General features: G+C 40.2%; 1 protein-coding gene across 4 annotated transcripts in view; it reads left to right on the top strand.

Moving 5' to 3' along the window:
* The first annotated feature begins 8732 nt into the window (after positions 1 to 8732).
* The window catches only part of LOC129869593 (volume-regulated anion channel subunit LRRC8C-like), a 47296-nt gene continuing 37204 nt past the window's right edge, over positions 8733 to 18824 (top strand). For all 4 annotated transcript variants that reach the window (XM_055944130.1, XM_055944128.1, XM_055944127.1 and 1 more), the window contains exon 1: positions 8733 to 8846. The gene's annotated coding sequence lies outside the window, so the exon portion shown is untranslated. The remainder of the gene's footprint in view (positions 8847 to 18824) is intronic.

Genomic DNA, 18824 nt, shown 5'->3' with positions numbered 1-18824 from the left:
CGAACCCAGAGACTCTGGTGGCACAGCTAGCGCTGCGATGCAGTGCCCTAGAACACTGTGCCACCCGGGAGGCATGCATAGTCACTTTAACTATACATTCATGTACATACTACCTCAATTGGGCCAACCAGTGCTCCCGCACAGTGGCAAACCGGGATATCTGCATTGTGTCCAACCCACCACCTGCCAACCCCTCTTTTACGCTACTACTACTCTCTGTTCATCATATACAGTGGGGCAAAAAAATATTTAGTCAGCCACCAATTGTGCAAGTTCTCCCATTTAAAAAGATGAGAGAGGCCTGTAATTTTCATCATAGGTACACTTCAACTATGACAGACAAAATGAGAAAAAAAAATCCAGAAAATCACATTGTAGGATTTTTAATGAATTTATTTGCAAATTATGGTGGAAAATAAGTATCTACATGTACATACTACCTCAATCAGCCTGACTAACTGGTGTCTGTATGTAGCCTTGCTACTTTTATAGCCTCGCTACTGTATATCGTCTGTCTTTTTACTGTTGTTTTATTTCTTTACCTACCTATTGTTCACCTAATACCTTTTTTGCACTATTTGTTAGAGCCTGTAAGTAAGCATTTCACTGTAAGGTCTACCTACACCTGTTGTATTCAGTGCACGTAACAAATAGTCTTTGATTGATTTAATTTGAAATGCCTTTTATGCTCGCTTCAAGAGAAGCTACATTGAAGCATGCATGAGAGCACCAGCTATTCCGGACGACTGTGTGATCACGCTCTCCGTAGCCGATGTGAGCAAGAACTTTAAACAGGTCAACATTCACAAAGCCGCTGGGCCAGATGGATTACCAGGATGTGTACTCAAAGGATGCGCGGACCAACTGGCAAGTGTCTTCACTGACATTTTCAAAATCTCCCTGGCCGAGTCTATAATACCTACATGTTTCAAACATACCACCATAGTCCCTGTGCCCAAGAAAATTAAGGTAACCTGCCTAATTGATTACCGCCCCGTAGCACTCACGTCAGTAGTCATGAAGTGTTTTGAAAGGCTGGTCATGGCTCACATCAAAACCATCATGCCAGAAACCCTAGACTCACTCCAATTCACATACCGCCCCAACAGATCCACAGATGACGCACCTGGGCAAAAGAACACCTATGTGAGAATGCTGTTCATTGATTACAGCTCAGCGTGCAACCCCATAATGCCTACAAAGCTCATCACTAAGCTAAGGACCCTGGGACAAAGCGCCTCCCTCTGCAACTGGATCCTGGATTTCCCACAAAACACCAGTCTCAACGTCAACAGTGAAGAGGCAACTCTGGAATGCTGGCCTTCTAGGCAGAGTTGCGAAGAAAATGCCATATTTCAGACTGGCCAATAAAAAGAAAAGATTAAGATGGGCAAAAGAACACAAAAGAACACAGACACTGGACAGAGGAACTCTGCCTAGAAGGCCAGCATCCCGGAGTCGCCTCTTCACTGTTGACGTTGAGACTGGTGTTTTGCGGGTACTATTTAATGAAGCTGCCAGTTGAGGACTTGTGAGGCGTCTGTTTCTCAAACTAGACACTCTAATGTACTTGTCCTCTTGCTCAGTTGTGCACCGGGGCCTCCCACTGCTTTCTCTATTCTGGTTATAGTCAGTTTGCGCTGTTCTGTGAATGGAGTAGTGCACAGCGTTGTACGAGATCTTCAGTTTATTGGCAATTTCTCACATGGAATAGCCTTCATTTCTCAGAACAAGAATAGACTGACGAGTTTCAGAAGAAAGTTTTTTGTTTCTGGCCATTTTGAGCCTGTAATCGAACCCACAAATGCTGATGATCCAGATACTCAACTAGTTTAAAGGCCAGTTTTATTGCTTCTTTAATCAGAATGACAGTTTTCAGCTGTGCTAACATAATTGCAAAAGGGTTTTCTAATGATCAATTAGCCTTTTAAAATGATAAACTTGGATTAGCTAACACAACGTGCCATTAGAACACAGGAGTGATGGTTGCTGATAATGGGCCTCTGTACGCCTATGTAGATATTCCATAAAAAATCTGCTGTTTCCAGCTACAATAGTCATTTACAACATTAACAATGTCTACACTGTATTTCTGATCAATCTGATGTCATTTTAATGGACAAAATTTGTAGCTTTTCTTTCTAGAACAAGGACATTTCTAAGTGACCCCAAACTTTTGAATGGTAGTGTATATACGAGGCAGTGTCAGAGGAAGGCCCAAAAAATTGTCAAAGACTCCAGTCACCCAAGTCGTTCGTTCCCTCTGCTTCCGCATTTCAAGCGGTACCGGAGCACCAAGTCTAGGACCAAAAGGCTCTTTAACATCTCCTACCCCCAAGCCATATGACTGCTGAACAACTAATCAAATGGCCACCCAGACTATTTACATTGACCCCCCCCCCCCCCCAACAGAGACAGTGAAATATTCCTTGATATTAAAAAAGACCCAAGCCGCTAATATTGTGAATTTTTCAGTACTTAAGTGGCAATTATTTATTAGTACTCTATATGTGCTCTAGGTCATTGGACACCGTTAGACATGCACATGGTTATTCTTGTAACTGTAATGGCCAACTATGGTTACACCTCTTGGGTTTTTTCCAGAACAGGGGTTCCCCTTTCAGTGGAGTCAGCAGGATGTCATGTATTGGTTAATCCTGTAGAGTGCCAAGGTCTGTTGCTATGGTCCTACATGCATGAAACTATTTCTGTGACTCTACAGGTTGCATGTCCTAATATGAAGGCAATATGATAATGGTTGCTAAATGCCAGAGGTGATGAGCCATTAAGAGAAGTTACAATGAGTATGACATAAGGAAGACAAATGTGTAAGTAGCTCAGCTTTTATTATGAACTAATAAAAAGTCTAATTGAACTCACATGCTCTGGTATTTGTGAAATTTGATTGACCAAATATGTCCACAACACTAATAATAACAACAATGCAAACCTATAGATACACTTTCCTACTCATTCATTTCTGCTGCACTGCTTGTTGTAGCGCTGAGTGGAAATAGGAAGAACGCGCATTTTATAGGTTATAAAAGTGTTGAATACAAAGTGTTGATAGTGCTGAGTAAGAACTTAAACATGAACTCACTCATAAAAACAGCAGCTCTTTGCTGTATTCGTTGACAGTCTCTCTAGTCATGGTTTTAAACGTTTAGAAATCTCACAGTATCAATTTTGCTGCAGCTTTCTTCTATGCCTGCTATGTTACTGCAGACTCGGTCATCAAAAAGGCTTCTCAGTTTTTACCCCCAAGCCTTAAGACTCCTGAACAGGTAATCAAATGGCTACCCGGACTATTTGCATTGTGTGCTGAATTTAAAAAGATTGGAACAACCTTAAACTTATTTACATTTAAATATATGGATGAGCAATGACAGAGCGACACAGGCAACGTGCAATAGATAGTATAAAATACAGTTGAAATACAGTTGATGTCGGAAGTTTACATACACTTAGGTTGGAGTTATTAAAACTCGTTTTTCAACCACTCCACAAATATCTTGATAACAAACTATAGTTTTGGCAAGTCGGTTAGGACATCTACTTTGTGCATGACACAAGTAATGTTTCCAACAATTGTTTACAGACAGATTATTTCACTGTATCACAATTCCAGTGTGTCAGAATTTTACATACACTAAGATGACTGTGCCTTTAAACAGCTTGGATCATTCCAGAAAATGATGTCATGGATTTAGAAGCTTCTGATAGGCTAATTGACATCATTTGAGTCAATTGAAGGTGTACCTGTGGATGTATTTCAATACCTACCTTCAAACTCAGTGCCTCTTTCTTTGACATCATGGGAAATCAAAATAAATCAGCCAAGACCTCAGAAAAAATGTGTAGACCTCCACAAGTCTGGTTCATCCTTGGGAGCAATTTCCTGAAGGTACCACGTTCATCTGTACAAACAATAGTATGCAAGTATAAACACCATGGGACCACGCAGCCGTCATACCATACCAGGGCCCCGTGTGGCTCAGTTGGTAGAGCATGGCGCTTGCAACGCCAGGGTTGTGGGTTTGATTCCCATGGGGGGCCAGTACAAAAAAAAAAAAAAAAAAAAAAGTATGAATGTATGTACTTGTAAGTCGCTCTGGATAAGAGCGTCTGCTAAATGACTTAAATGTAAATGTAATACCGCTCAGGAAGGAGACACGATCTGTCTTCTAGAGATGAACGTCCTTTGGTGCGTTTTGTAGATGTACATTTTTGTAGTTGTAAATCAATCCCAGAACAACAGTAAAGGACCTTGTGAAGATGCTGGAGGAAACAGGTACAAAAGTATCTTTATCCACAGTCAAACAAGTCCTATAGCAACATAACCTAAAAGGCCGCTCAGCAAGGAAGAAGCCACTGCTCCAAAACCGCCCCAAAAAAGCCAGACTATGGTTTGCAACTGCACATGGGGACAAAGATCGTACTTTTTGGAGAAATGTCCTCTGGTCTGATGAAACAAAAATAGAACTGTTTGGTCAAAATTACCATCGTTATGTTTGGAGCTAAAAGGTTGATGCTTGCAAGCCGAAGAACACCATCCCAACCGTGAAGCACGGGGGTGGCAGCATCATGTTGTGGGGGTGCTTTGCTGCAGGAGGGACTGGTGCACTTCACAAAATAGATGGCATCATGAGGTAGGAAAATTATGTGGATATATTGAATCAACATCTCAAGATATCAGTCAGGAAGTTAAAGCTTGGTCGCAAATGGGTCTTCCAAATGAACAATGACCCCAAGCATACTTCCAAAGTTGTGGCAAAATGGCTTAAGGACAGTAATGTCAAGGTATTGGAGTGGCCATCACAAAGGACTGACCTCAATCCTATTGAAAATTTGTGGGCAGAACTGAAAAAGCGTGTGCGAGCAAGGAGGCCTACAAACCTGACTCAGTTACACCAGCTCTGTCAAGAGGAATGGGCCAAAATTCACCCAACTTATTGTGGGAAGCTTGTGGAAGGCTACCTGAAACATTTGACCCAAGTTAAGCAATTTAAAGGCAATGCTACAAAATACTAATTGAGTGTATGTAAACTTCTGACCCACTGGGAATGTGATGAAAGATATTAAAGCTGAAATAAATTAATATCTCTACTTTTAATTAGACATTTCACATGCTTAAAATAAAGTGGTGATCCTAACTGACCTAAGACAGGGAATTTATACTTGGATTAAATGTCCGGAATTGTAAAAAATAAGTTTAAATGTATTTGGCTCAGGTGTATGTAAACTTCCGACTTCAACTGTACATGTGAGATGAGTAATGCAAGGTATATAAACATTATTAAATTGACTAGTGATCCATTTATTCAAGTGGCCAATAATTTCAACTCTCTGTGTTAGTGATGGCTGTTTTACTTCCCAACATTGGGTTGATACTGATAGGATCGAAAGAAAGGCAGGGCTGCTCTCAGATCAGCTTTCTCATTCAAATCTTACCTTAGCATTAGAATTATTCCTCTATACTGGCAACGGATCAGCTCCTAGAGATACACTATTTATACAAAAGTATGTGGACACCCCTACAAATGAGTGGATTTGGCTATTTCAGCCAGACCCGTTGCTGACAGGTTTATAAAATCGTGTTTCAAATCACAAGTGTGTAGGCCTATGCCTATTTTGGAAGCCCGCAATTTGGGCAACGTGCTTGGCAATAGGCCTAGATGATTATTGAGTTGCAGCTGTCTATGTGTGAAGATAATGTGTTTTCAGGGCCGGCTCTAGGCCTTTTCGGGGCCCTAAGCGAGATTTACTTGGGCCCCCCCCACCTTGCGGGTAAAACATTTTTATGGCCTCCCCCTCTTGACGGTAGAGAGATAAATTTACATTTTACCATGGGGCGGAGATACTTTTGTGCAATTTTGTGACAAATTTCATGCAATTCTACTAATTTTGCAATGGGGCACAGAGAAACATTTAGAAGTTTTACAGCTAATTTACTGCAATTACACTCGTTTTGCCATGCAGTGGAGAGACATTTTTTCAGTTATAAAGCAAATTTCCTGCAATTCTACACATTTTGCCTTAGCTTACGCCATGTTAATGATATCTGAGTGAGAGTGACTAACAAAATCAATATGGGCACATGCCCTGCGTGACCGGTAGGTATCAGGCATTGATTACTACAAGTTTAGATAGCTGGCTAGACTACTTTACCAATCTAAAAATTGTTAGCTGACATGGCTAATTGAGTGACTGTCAGTGACTGACATGACAAGGGAAAAATGTATGATGCATAACCCAATTTCGAACTAACACCTTGTGTATTCTACTATTCTAACTTTCAACAGTAAGTTGACACCCCAACTGAGATCTTAAAAATATACATTGTTTTTTTCCATTCTTATGCCATTCTCCATTCTTATGCTGTGTGTGTCTTGAGTATAATTTAAAATGTTGACACAAGAAGAAGGGGAGACATGTGGCTAAGATATGGTGGGTCTCTCTCCAGTCCAGAATGCATGCTCTCAGCTCTTCAGAATGCGCTCAACTGTCTCCCATCAATTCTTGTGCATTCATTTTTTCATTGTGTGAATTGTTTGCCCTTTGATTGTTTATTTTGATCACTTCCCCATTATTTTCACCAGTAGGCCAAGTAAATGTATTGTTAATCCCCATCATTTGGTTACATTATTTCTGTTAATGTGCGTATTAATTACAGAGTTCACAATCTGCTACACTTGTGAGAATCAAGTTTTTGTTTATATTCTAACCATCATTACGAGTTTTGTCAATTTCTGCATTGTCTTTTGTTTGGAGTGCTCCATGTGAGCAACGGGCATGTGTCTGGTTTCTCTGTCCTGATAACGTTGAGGAAGCACACACCTGAGCATGCAAAGAAATAGGCCTACTTGGCCTGCTATGTGCAAATGCAGGAAAGTGCCCATTTGGGGATGTCTGATTTCTGATTATCTTAACTCACCACAAATAAGCTAAGCTTTTCAGTTTTTCTTCGCCTCACACAGTAAGTCAACAAAGTTTATTTATTTCAACATCCATTGCAAATGATAATAGGTCCTCACAATATCTGAAAAAATATTTTTCCAAAATCTCCCGGCCTCGATAATAACCAAGCTTCAGAATGAAAGAACAACATATCATGATCTGATGATCCCATATATCCAATAGAAACATCATAAAACCAGCTGTCTGTCCCGACCTCACTGGCGTCGGAAACTCTGTGGTTAAAGAAGGATTTTTAAGCTTTGAGACAATTTAGACAGGGATTGTGTATATGTGCCATTCAGAGGGTGAATGGGCAAGACAAAAGATTGAAGTGTGGGGTATGGTAGTAGGTGCCAGGCACACCGGTTTGAGTGTGTCAAGAACTGCAACTTTGCTGGGTTTCCACAACAGTTTCCCGTGTGTATCAAGAATGGTCTACCACCCAAAGGACATTCAGTTAACTTGACACAACTGTGGGAAGCATTGGAGTCGAAATGGGCCAGCATCCCTGTGGAACGCTTTTGACAACTTATAGAGTCCATGCCCCGAAGAATTGCGGCTGTTCTGAGGGCTAAAGGAGGTGCAACTTAATATTAGGAAGGTGTTCTTAATGTTTTGTACACTCAGTGTATGTTTTATTTTTTGGGGGGTCAGTTTCAATTCACCCCAGAATAATTTCTTACAATGTGGCTATGTGGTTGAGTTGTAAAATGTTTATGAAATGTACCATCTTACTGCCTCTCCTGATTCTGATCTGTCAAAATAAAGCATAAATAATTAAAAAAAAATATTCTTCATAGACCTTCATCATCAATCAACATTTAGGCTATAAACCATTTGTATTTTGATTGTATGAGAAACACAGTTTTTGTGTTTTCATGCTTCCTTGTACATGCGATGAAACTCCAAAAAGGGCTTTCACAAAGCTTTCTTAAAAACACTTTTGGTGTTTCAGAGTACTGCATTTCTGTTTTAAAACACATTCTGTGTGTAATCCCATTTACATTGGGTTTACATTCAAACACCCTCCCAAGATCTCAGTTTAGGGTCCCTCCTTTTCATGATTTCAAATCACAATCATGGTGTTTTAAGACTTTCTATTTTTACAGTATTTAACGGATGACTACAGTATTTTTTACAATATTTTATTTTGACTGGATTGTGTTGGGTCATTGTTAATAATAAGTGCAGCATTTATTGCAGTTTAAAATAGTTTTTGCTAAATACTTAACTCATGCTGCTTTCCCCTATTAATTTAAAATAATAATTTCTCAAAGTGACCTTTTTTTTGTTTGAGAACATGTCCCCCAAAAGGTCTGTGCACAGCCTTGACTATTGACATCACTTCCTTCATTGCCAAAGCTTTGATCCTACTAACTGGAACCAATCAAGGGTAGTCCTTCCTTTTCTTGAACAAATCTGAGATGGTCTTCCAGATAATACAACAATCTACCCCACAATCAACTTTCCGTTAGCATTGAACTAGCTAGCTCACAAAAAAGCGGAGGACACACCACTGGTGTGTTCAGTTAGATTAAACGTTTGCTATATTTCGTGGTTGTTTATAATGGAAGACACGTTTCCCAAAAACGATCTTCAACGTTCTTGAACAGACTTTCGACAGGCCTACATTTGCTCGGTTTGATGGGTGTGGCGGGGTGTGGCTTGAAGCAATTAGTGACGTATTTAAAGGGAAGCAGCCATTCCGAAAGCGTTCCCCAACCCCTCCCCGTTTTTCAACTGGTCATTCAGAACAGCACCGTTTCCGTTAAGTTGAACGTTGCACCCCGATTTTTCGTAGCCTACTGAGCGCAGCACTGGTCCACAATGACATGATCGCTGCCGCTACACAAAAAAAAACAGAACCTATAGGCGGACGAACATCAAGGGTAAGTCATATTTTGTTATTGTACTGATGGTAACGGTCAATGTTGTTTACATAGAGCAAATTTCGTAGCATTATCTGTGACTGTATTTGGGTTTTACTGTAAATTAGCCTACACATCGATATAGATAAACATTTTAACTTTCGCCTGTCTATAGCCCATGTAACCTGAGCCTCCTGCACTAGCTGGCACTGCTACCGAAGAGTGTTAATATTGAGTTAGGCAAACGCCACATATCTCAATTAGTTTTATGCCCACACATTGTCTAGGCTTTATTCTTTTGTTTAAAGGAAAGAAATATAAAAAGTGGTGGGGATTTCTCAAGTTTGGATAATTATATCACCTATTCCCGCATCTTCTACCCCTCTTCTCAAAAAGAAAATAGGAGAAAAGTAGTTGTGAAATGGCTTCACAGGCCATATGAATACCTGGTTAACTGTATGAGTGCCTATTTATTATGCGAGGCAGATCATTCACACCATAGATTAGCCTTATACTGTATAGCCTATGACTAACGCCTTGAGTTTGTCGATATCCTGTCTAGAGGGAATGTTCTTTTTTAAAATGTATATCTTATATTATAGACTATCGTATGATAGTGTAACGACAATTATTGACAATAACCTTGAACCCACCAAAAAGTATTGTCATAATCGGGTTTCGGTAGGCCTAGGTTGTTGGGCCATTAACCGAAAGGTACACTGGTTCGAATCCCCAAGCCAGCAAGGTGGAAAAGTCTGCCTTTCTTCCCTTGAGCAAGGCAGTCATCCCCCAACAACAACTGCTCCCTGGGCATTGATGACGTCGATTAAGGCAGCCCCCCGCACCTCTCTGATTTAGAAGGGTTGGGTTAAATGCGGAAGGCACATTTCGATTGAATGCATTTCGTTGTGCAACTGACTAGGTACCCCTTTCCCTTTCTTGTGGCGGGGTGTGGCTTGAAGCAATGAATGATGTATTTAAAAGGCAATGCCCATTCTGACAGTGTTCCCTAACCCACAACCCAACCCCTCCCCATTTTTCAACTGGTCGTTCAGAACAGCACTATTTCCGTTTTAATTGAACGTTGCATTCAGTTTTTTTGTACTGAACGCAGCCCGGATCCACAAGAACACAGCTGCCCTAGAAAACACCCATCGACATCCACTATAGACACAAGGCTGTGGGACGGACATCACTACGGACAAGCCCTGTACACATTGTGACTTATTTCATTACACCGTACGTCATCTCCACGCAATCTTTTTCCGCTACGGAGAGCATAAGATTGACATTTTAGTAATTTAGCAGACACTCTTATCCAGAGCAACACACAGTAGTGAATGCATACATTTTCGTTATTGTAGCATTGCAAGTGCCCTGATCTATCAACTGAGCCACTCAGGACTAAGCCTCACAATGCAGAACATGATGGAGGAGAGCCTAGTCTCTCGTCAGTGATCACATTTGTTTTGGGAGATTGCAAAATTAAACCTTTTCATTTAAGACAGGAGAAACATTGTTTCAAGTGATAATAAAACATGTTTCACTTAGTTACTTTTCCTCAACTTCTTTCTCTAACTTTCTGCCAAGTCACACTAGCCTACAGAGCTGCTAGGTAGCTAAAATCTTTAAAAGCTATGTTGAAGATACTGTAGCTAGCGACCGCCACCTAATAATTATAATTAAAAACAAACGTCATTACCATTACCAAAAAGTAAAACGTCAGACAACAGTCATATAATATACAGTGCATTCGGAAAGTATTTTTCCATATTTTGTTATGTTTAAGCCTTAAAAAAACAACCTACACACACAATGCCCCATAATGACAAAGTGAAAACAGGTTTGTAGAAAGTTTTGCAAACTTATTAGAAAAAAAAAGAAGTAAGCTTATTTGCATAAGTATTCAGACCCTTTGCTATGAGACTTGAAATTGTGCTCAGGTGCATCCTGTTTCCATTGATCATCCTTGAGATCTTTCTACAACTTGATTGGAGTCTACCTGTGGTAAATTGAATTGATTGGAAATGATTTGGAAAGGCACACATCTGTCTATATAAGGTCCCACAGTTGACAGTGCATGTCAGAACAAAAACCAAGTCATGAGGTCGAAGGAATTGTCTGTAAAGCTCCGTGACAGGATTGCGTCGAGGCACAGATCTGGAGAAGAGTACCACAAAAATGCAGCATTGAAGGTCCCCAAGAACACAGTGGCCTCCATCATTCTTAAATGGAAGAAGTTTGGAACCACAAGCCGTGGTCAGGGTAATGATCAAGAACCTGATGGTCACTCTGAAAGAGCTCCAGAGTTCCTCTGTGGAGATGGGAGAACCTTCCAGATGGACAACCATCTCTGCAGCACTCCACCAAGTAGGCCTTTATGGTAGAGTGGCCAGACCGAAGCCACTCCTCAGTATAAGGCACATGACAGCCCGCTTGGAGTTTGCCAAAAGGCACCTAAAGGACTCTCAGACCATGAGAAACATGATTCTCTGGTCTGATGAAACCAAGATTGAACTATTTGGCCTGAATGACAAGCCTCACATCTGGAGAAAACCTGGCATCATCCATATGGTGAAGCATGGTGTTGGCAGCATCATGATGTGGGGATGTTTTTCAGTGGCAGGGACTGGGAGACTAGTCAGGATTGAGGGAAAGATGAACGGAGCCAAGTACATGAAAACCTGCTCCAGAGAGTTCAGGACCTCAGACTGGGGGCGAAGGTTCACCTTCCAACAGGACAACGACCCTAAGCTCACAGCCAAGACATTTACATTTACATTTAAGTCATTTAGCAGACGCTCTTAAGACAATGCAGGAGTGGCTTCGGACAAGTCTCTGAATGTCCTTGAGTGGCCCAACCAGAGCCCGGACTTGAACCCGATCCAACATCTCTGGAAATACCTGGATATAGCTGTGCAGAGACGCTCTCCATCCAACCTAACAGCTTGTGAGGATCTGTGGAGAGGACTGGGAGAAACTCCCCAAATACAGGTGTACCAAGCTTGGAGCGTCATATCCAAAAAGACTCAAGGCTGTAATCGCTGCCAAAGGTGCTTCAAGAGTCTGAATACTTAGGTAAATGTGATATTGCAGTTTTACATTTTTATGAAATGTGTAACATTTCTAAAAACCTATTTTTGCTTTGTCATTATGAGATATTGTGTGTAGATTGATGATTTTTTTCATAAGCATTTTAGAATAAGGCTATAACGTATCAAAATGTGGGAAAAGTCAAGGGGTCTGAATACTTTCCGAATGCACTGTAATTTGCTTAACAGCCAAAGTGTATTATTTTACATTACTATTAATATAGTGTTCACTTATAGGAATGGGTAATTGCTTACACATGGCTACTTATTCGATAAAGCCATCACCGAAAACCACATTTCATCTTGTTCTGTGGTTTGGTAATTCCTGTTCTTTTGACCGACTCTAGCTGCACTAAAGACGACTCAAAGTTTGTAAAAATGATATGTATGTGGCATCCGTTTCTCAACAGAGCCTTCAACTGCAACATTGCGATACGACTCCGTTGCGACGGTCGCCCTTGAAATGAATGCCATCCGGCACCATGCAACGGACTGCTCAGATATAATGTAAATTAGGCATAAGGCACATTTTGTTATTGTATTATGGTTGATTGTAAAGGTCCATGTTGTTTACATAGTGCATATTTTGTTAGAAGGAGTAGTTACATGCACACAATAATACGATAATTGTGAATAGTCAGATTAATTTGATAGTTTGATTTAAATGTTTACATCCGTTGCAAGAACAGCATTTGACCTAATAATCCTGTTTACATGGACACATCTGAAATAGGCTACTTGGTGGGGAAATAGAAATAAACGTTCTACCAAAGCGACCATGTTATTTTAAGAGAAACAGATAAAGATTTTTTACTTTCGCCTGTCTATAGCCCATGTTACCTGAGCCTTCTGCACTCTGGTACTGCTACTAAAGAGTGCTGATATTGAGTTAGGCATATACCACATAACTCAATTAGTTGACTCACACTTAGCCTTTATTATTTTGTTTAAAGGGTAGAAATATGAAAGTGGTGGAGATTACTCTAGTTTGGATAATGATATCACCTATTCCCCATTTCCTACCCCTCTGCTTCTCCACCCCATGGCTTCACAGGGTATATGATTAACTGGTTAGTAGAATGAGTGCCTATTTATACGAGGCATAGAATTCACACCATAGAATAGCCTTATACTGTTTGTCAATATCCTGTCCAGAGGGGATGGTTTATGGTTGTTGTTTTTTGGGAAAGACCAATCTAATAGTCTGCTTTAAGATCAGAAAATAGGCTCAGAGGTTTGCATTATACGGTTGAATAATATTTACCAGTTGTAGCTTATAATATATTTCCGGTTTCCATTGTACAAGTTATTGTTAAAGGATTTGTCCTACGTAAGCCTGACGTTATTGCATTATTGTTAACATTTAAGACCTATTGTTACAAGTTCACTCTATTCTCTCAAAGGGACCCTAGAGTCTAATAATTTCTACAGTGTTTTTCCCTGGTCCTAATGAATAACTAATGAATCCATATTGAACAGGATGTGTTATCATGGGGACTGACTGGGGACTGGGTGTGATCTAGCGCTGGCAAAATTGTTGTATTATAGTGTAACCGTCCATGGACAATAACGGTGAAAAAATAAATAAACGTCTAATCATCTTAATACATTGATTTTAAGAGAAAGGGAGATTCAACGTTATATTCAAATAGCTATAGTTTTACCCAATAGCAGTTTTACATTTTTTACATGAAATGGGTAAAGTTGGTCGTCCTTTTACTCCTTAACTTGGTGGTCCTTTTACTCATAAACTCTTCAAAGAAACAATGAGCAAACACATAATAATATGATTTTTGTGGATAGTCAGATTAATATAATCCATATTTTAAAAATCAGGCTACCCGATGGGACTTTTGATAAATGCAGAAAATCGGTAATCAAAATAACAATTCTACCACAGTGACCATGTTATTTTTGCGAAACCTTTTTGATTCTGAGTTGGGACATAAGGTTTGTATGTGAAAACTATTTCTAAGATGCATGCTTTCAGTTTTTCCGAAATCACTTCACTCATAAAAGGGAGACTTTGCTAAAGGTGCTGGCATATGCGTAGATCAAATACACAGCTGGAATGCCAATTAAGCTGTTTACATGTCCTAATAATTTGAAAGATTGCTTAGAAAACTAGATGTTTTAATCAGCGTATGCTTACTTCGATTTTGACCTTATGCCAATTAAGATAAGCAAGGTAAGGTGTTTACATGACTATTTCAATACTGGGCCTACTGCTACAATCAGTTTAACATCTAATTATTAGTCTGCATGTAAACATACTCAATGCTGTGAAGTACAATTAGAGATGTTAGTAGTACTGTATAGTCTCCACAGTGAAATGCTCAGAATCTGTCTGTGACTTGTATTGTTGTATAGGGTATTGTTTTTTACTGGCATGGTGGTCTATTTAAAACAGTGCAGCTGTTTTTAATTGAACCTTTATGTTAAAACAGAGTCATGTTGAGACCAAGGTCTCTGTTTCAGAGCAGTCTTGTAATTACAAAAATATTGAAGGAATCTCCAGAGTAAGCCATCCCTTAGACGAGGCCTGGTCTGGATGCTCTAAATCGCCACAACAGAACAATTCATACTTTGGCTTATAGAAACATCTATAACAAAAATATCACATTTTTGGGCTTGAAAGTGCTAAAATATTAGTGTTAAATATTTTGCTGTAGCTCTCTTGAGACATGTTTTGATAGTTGTTTAGTGCTAAAGACTATATACACATTAATGGGATGCTGGCCCATGTTGACTACAATGTTTCCAACAGTTGTGTCAAGTTGGCTGGATATCCTTTGGGGGGTGGACACTTCTTGATACACACGGGAAACTGTTGAGCATGAAAAACCCAGCAGCGTTGCAGTTCTTGACACAAACCGGTGCACCTGGCACCTACTACCATACCCCGTTCAAAAGCATTTAAATATTTTGTCTTGGCCGTTCACCCTCTGAATGGCACACATACACAAGTAATGTCTCAATTGTATGAAGGCTTTATACATCCTTCTTTAACCTGTCTCCTACCCTTCATCTACACTGATTGAAGTGGATTTAACAAGTGGCATCCAAGCTTTCTCTTGGATTCACCTGGTCAGTCTGTGTCATGGAAAGAGCAGGTATCCTTAATGTTTTGTACACTTAGTGTATATGTCAACAATCCTTCATCCAAAGGACCCTTCCATGGATTACATTTCGTGAAAATCCCCAATATCATGTTTTTTTTTGTCCTGATTTCATATGGAATCATTCAAGAACAAAATGAAAATTATTGTCAAACAATGACCATCTAGTTTGCTAATCTTCTTTCTAGAATATGATACATCTGTTAATTCTTCGGTTGTTTCCTTATACATGCTATTAGGGCTGGGCGATATGGACAAAATATAATATCACAGTTTTTTCCAAAAAATGTGCAATAGTGGGCACTTTTTATTCAGTGTTGTTTGACATGACAACGAATCAAAATGCCAAGGAGGAGTTATTGTGACAGGGTAGAAACTAAAGTGTTGATAGATGTTTCCTAGGGGACCCTATAATCTTTGGCTACTTCAAATGTTTTCTCTGAGCTACTTCATGTAGCAAACATATTCTTGCTTTGCGTATACCTCTTTAATTTAGAAGATACTATTGCACAAACAACATGCTGATTTAGTTCTGCACCATCACTGGTATTATCAGGCTCTATTGCTAATTACACTTGCTCTTACTCAGTACATTTATTAGCTAGCTAGCGATTAGCATTAGCGGCTAACAATCAGCGACTAACAAGATTTAGGAACAACTTCCTAAGAAAAGACAAACTAGCTGTTTGCAGATGTAAGAAACACAAGCTAATAGTGATTTATATTAAGAAGCAAAGTGGCAACTTCATCGTTGTCATCAACATTGTTGCATATTCTGTATTGACCATGCAGACTGAATGCAAGTGTCTCGTGGTCGAGGAACAACAAATGCGCTCCTTGAGTGACAGGAGCCGGGGCTAGGTCTGTGTGGAAAGCAGCATGGAGAAAGAGGACTCAAGTAGCGAAGTAAACTATAAAAATGGACGTCAGACACTGTGTATCACATTTAACAAACCAAACATTCAAATAACGTTATAGAAGGTAAAGTAAAAACCCAAACCAGTCCATGCATCAATACTGGTATATCGCAAAAAAACGGTATACCGCCTAGCCCTACAAGCTATACACAAACACTTGAACTGACCACCTGCTCTGTTTCTCCGCATCTTAGCACACATGCACTCTCATGGAAACACCCAGACATACACACACACATATAAACTCAGCAAAAAAAGAAACGTCCTCTCACTGTCAATTGCGTTTATTTTCAGCAAACTCAACATGTGTAAATATTTGTATGATCATAACAAGATTCAACAACTGAGACAAACTGAACAAGTTCCACAGACATGTGACTAACAGAAATGGAATAGTGTGTCCCTGAACAAAGGGGGGTTCAAAATCAAAAGTAACAGTCAATGCAGCCGGTGGCCACACCAGATACTAAGTACTGCAGTGCATCTCCTCATCATGGACTGCACCAGATTTGCCAGTTCTTGCGGTGAGATATTACCCCACTCTTCCACCAAGGCACCTGCAAGTTCCTGGGGGGAATGGCCCTAGCCCTCACCCTCCGATCCAACAGGTCCCAAACGTGCTCAATGGGATTGAGATCCGGGTTCTTCGCTGGCCATGGCAGAACACTGACATTACTGTCTTGCAGGAAATCACGCACAGAACGAGCACTATGGCTGGTGGCATTGTCATGCTGGTCATGTCAGGATGAGCCTGCAGGAAGAGTACCACATGAGGGAGGAGGATGTCTTCCCTGTAACACACAGCGTTGAGATTGCCTGCAATGACAACAAGCTCAGTCCGATGATGCTGTGACACACCGCCCCAGACCATGACGGACCCTCCACCTCCAAATCAATCCCGCTGCAGAGTACAGGCCCTCAGTGTAACGCTCATTCCTTTGACGATAAACACGCATGCGACCATCACCCCTGGTGAGACAAAACCACGACTCATCAGTGAAGAGCACTTTTTGCCAGTCCTGTCCAGCAATGGTGGGTGTGCAGGGGGTGACTGGTGAGGACCTGCGTTACAACAGGCCTACAAGCCCTCAGTCCAGCCTCTCTCAGCCTATTGCGGACAGTCTGAGCACTGATGGAGGGATTGTGCGTTCCTGGTGTAACTCGGGAAGTTGTTGTTGCCATCCTGTACCTGTCCCGCAGGTGTGATGTTCGGATGTACCAATCCTGTGCAGGTGTTGTTACAGAAATTCTTTCACTGTGGCGTCTCACAGTACGGACATTGCAATTTATTGCCCTGGCCACATCTGCAGTCCTCATGCCTCCTCGCAGCATGCCTAAGGCACGTTCACGCAGATGAGCAGGGACCCTGGGCATCTTTCTTTTGGTGTTTTTCAGAGTCCGTAGAAAGGCCTCTTTAGTGTCCTAAGTTTTCATAACTGTGACCTTAATTGCCTACCGTCTGTAAGCTGTTAGTGTCTTAACGACCGTTCCACAGGTGCATGTTCATTAATTGTTTATGGTTCATTGAACAAGCATGGGAAACAGTGTTTAAACCCTTTACAATGAAGATCTGTGAAGTTATTTGGAGTTTTATGAATTATCTTTGAAAGACAGGGTCCTGAAAATGGGACGTTTATATACATTCATGCTACACACACACATCACAACTTCTGCTACCAGACTCGTATTATAGTTGCTAAATACTGCACAATTTGGACTATTGGACTATAAATTCCTGTATTATACTTAAAGTGCCTTCAGAAAGTATTCACACCCCTTGACTTTATCTACATTTTGTTGTGTTACAGCCTGCATTTAAAAATGATTAATGTCTCTCTGGCCTACACAAAATACCACATAATGTTAAAGTGTAATTATGTTTTTAGAGATTTTTACAAATTATTATAAATGAAAAGCTGAAATGTCTTGCGTCAATAAGTATTCAACCCCTTCATTATGGCAAGCCTAAATAAGTTGAGGAGAAATATGTTGCTTACCAAGTCACATAATAAGTTACATGGACTCACGCTGTGTGCAATAATAGTGTTTAACATGATTTTTGAATAACTACCTTATCTCTGTACCACAGACATACAATTATCTGTGAAGTCACTCGGTCGAGCAGTGAATTTCAAACACAGATTCAACCACAAAGACGAGGGAGGTTTTCCAATGCCTCGCAAAGAAAGGCACCTATTGGTAGATGGGTAAATAAAAAGGTGACATTAAATATCCCTTTGAGCCTGGTGAAGTTATTAATTACACTTTGGATGTTGTATCAGTAAACCCAGTCACTACAAAGATGCCGGCGTCCTTCCTAACGGAGTTGCCTCCAACGGTGACTTTAAAACAGTTGCAAAGTTTAATGCATGTGATAGGAGAAAACAGGATGGATCAACAGCATTGTAGTTGCTACACAATACTAACCTAAATGACAGAGTGAAAAGAAGGAAGCCTGTAATGAATAAAACATATTCCAAAACATGCATCCTGTTTGCAATAAGGCATTCAATTAAAACTTGTCCTGAATAAAAAGTGTTATGTTTGGGGCAAATCCAACACAACACATCACTGAGTACCACTCCTCATATGTTCAAGCATGGTGGTGGCTGCCTCAGGTTATGGGTATGCTTGTCTAGTAATGATGAACAACCAACTTGACAGAGCTTGAAGAATTTTTAAAAGAATAATGTGCAAATGTTGTACAAACCAGGTATGCAAAGCTCTTAGAGACTTACCCAGAAATACTCAGAGCTGTAATCACTGCCAAATGTGATCATAACATGTTTTGACTCAGGGGTGTGAATACTTATGTAAATTAGATATTTCTGTATTTCATTTTCAATACATTAGCAAAAAGAAATCTAAAAA

This window comes from Salvelinus fontinalis, chromosome 14, assembly GCF_029448725.1.
Source record: "Salvelinus fontinalis isolate EN_2023a chromosome 14, ASM2944872v1, whole genome shotgun sequence".
Lineage (NCBI taxonomy): Eukaryota > Metazoa > Chordata > Actinopteri > Salmoniformes > Salmonidae > Salvelinus > Salvelinus fontinalis.
Note: the sequence above shows the minus strand (reverse complement) of the source record. Positions and strands in the feature narration are given on the sequence as shown.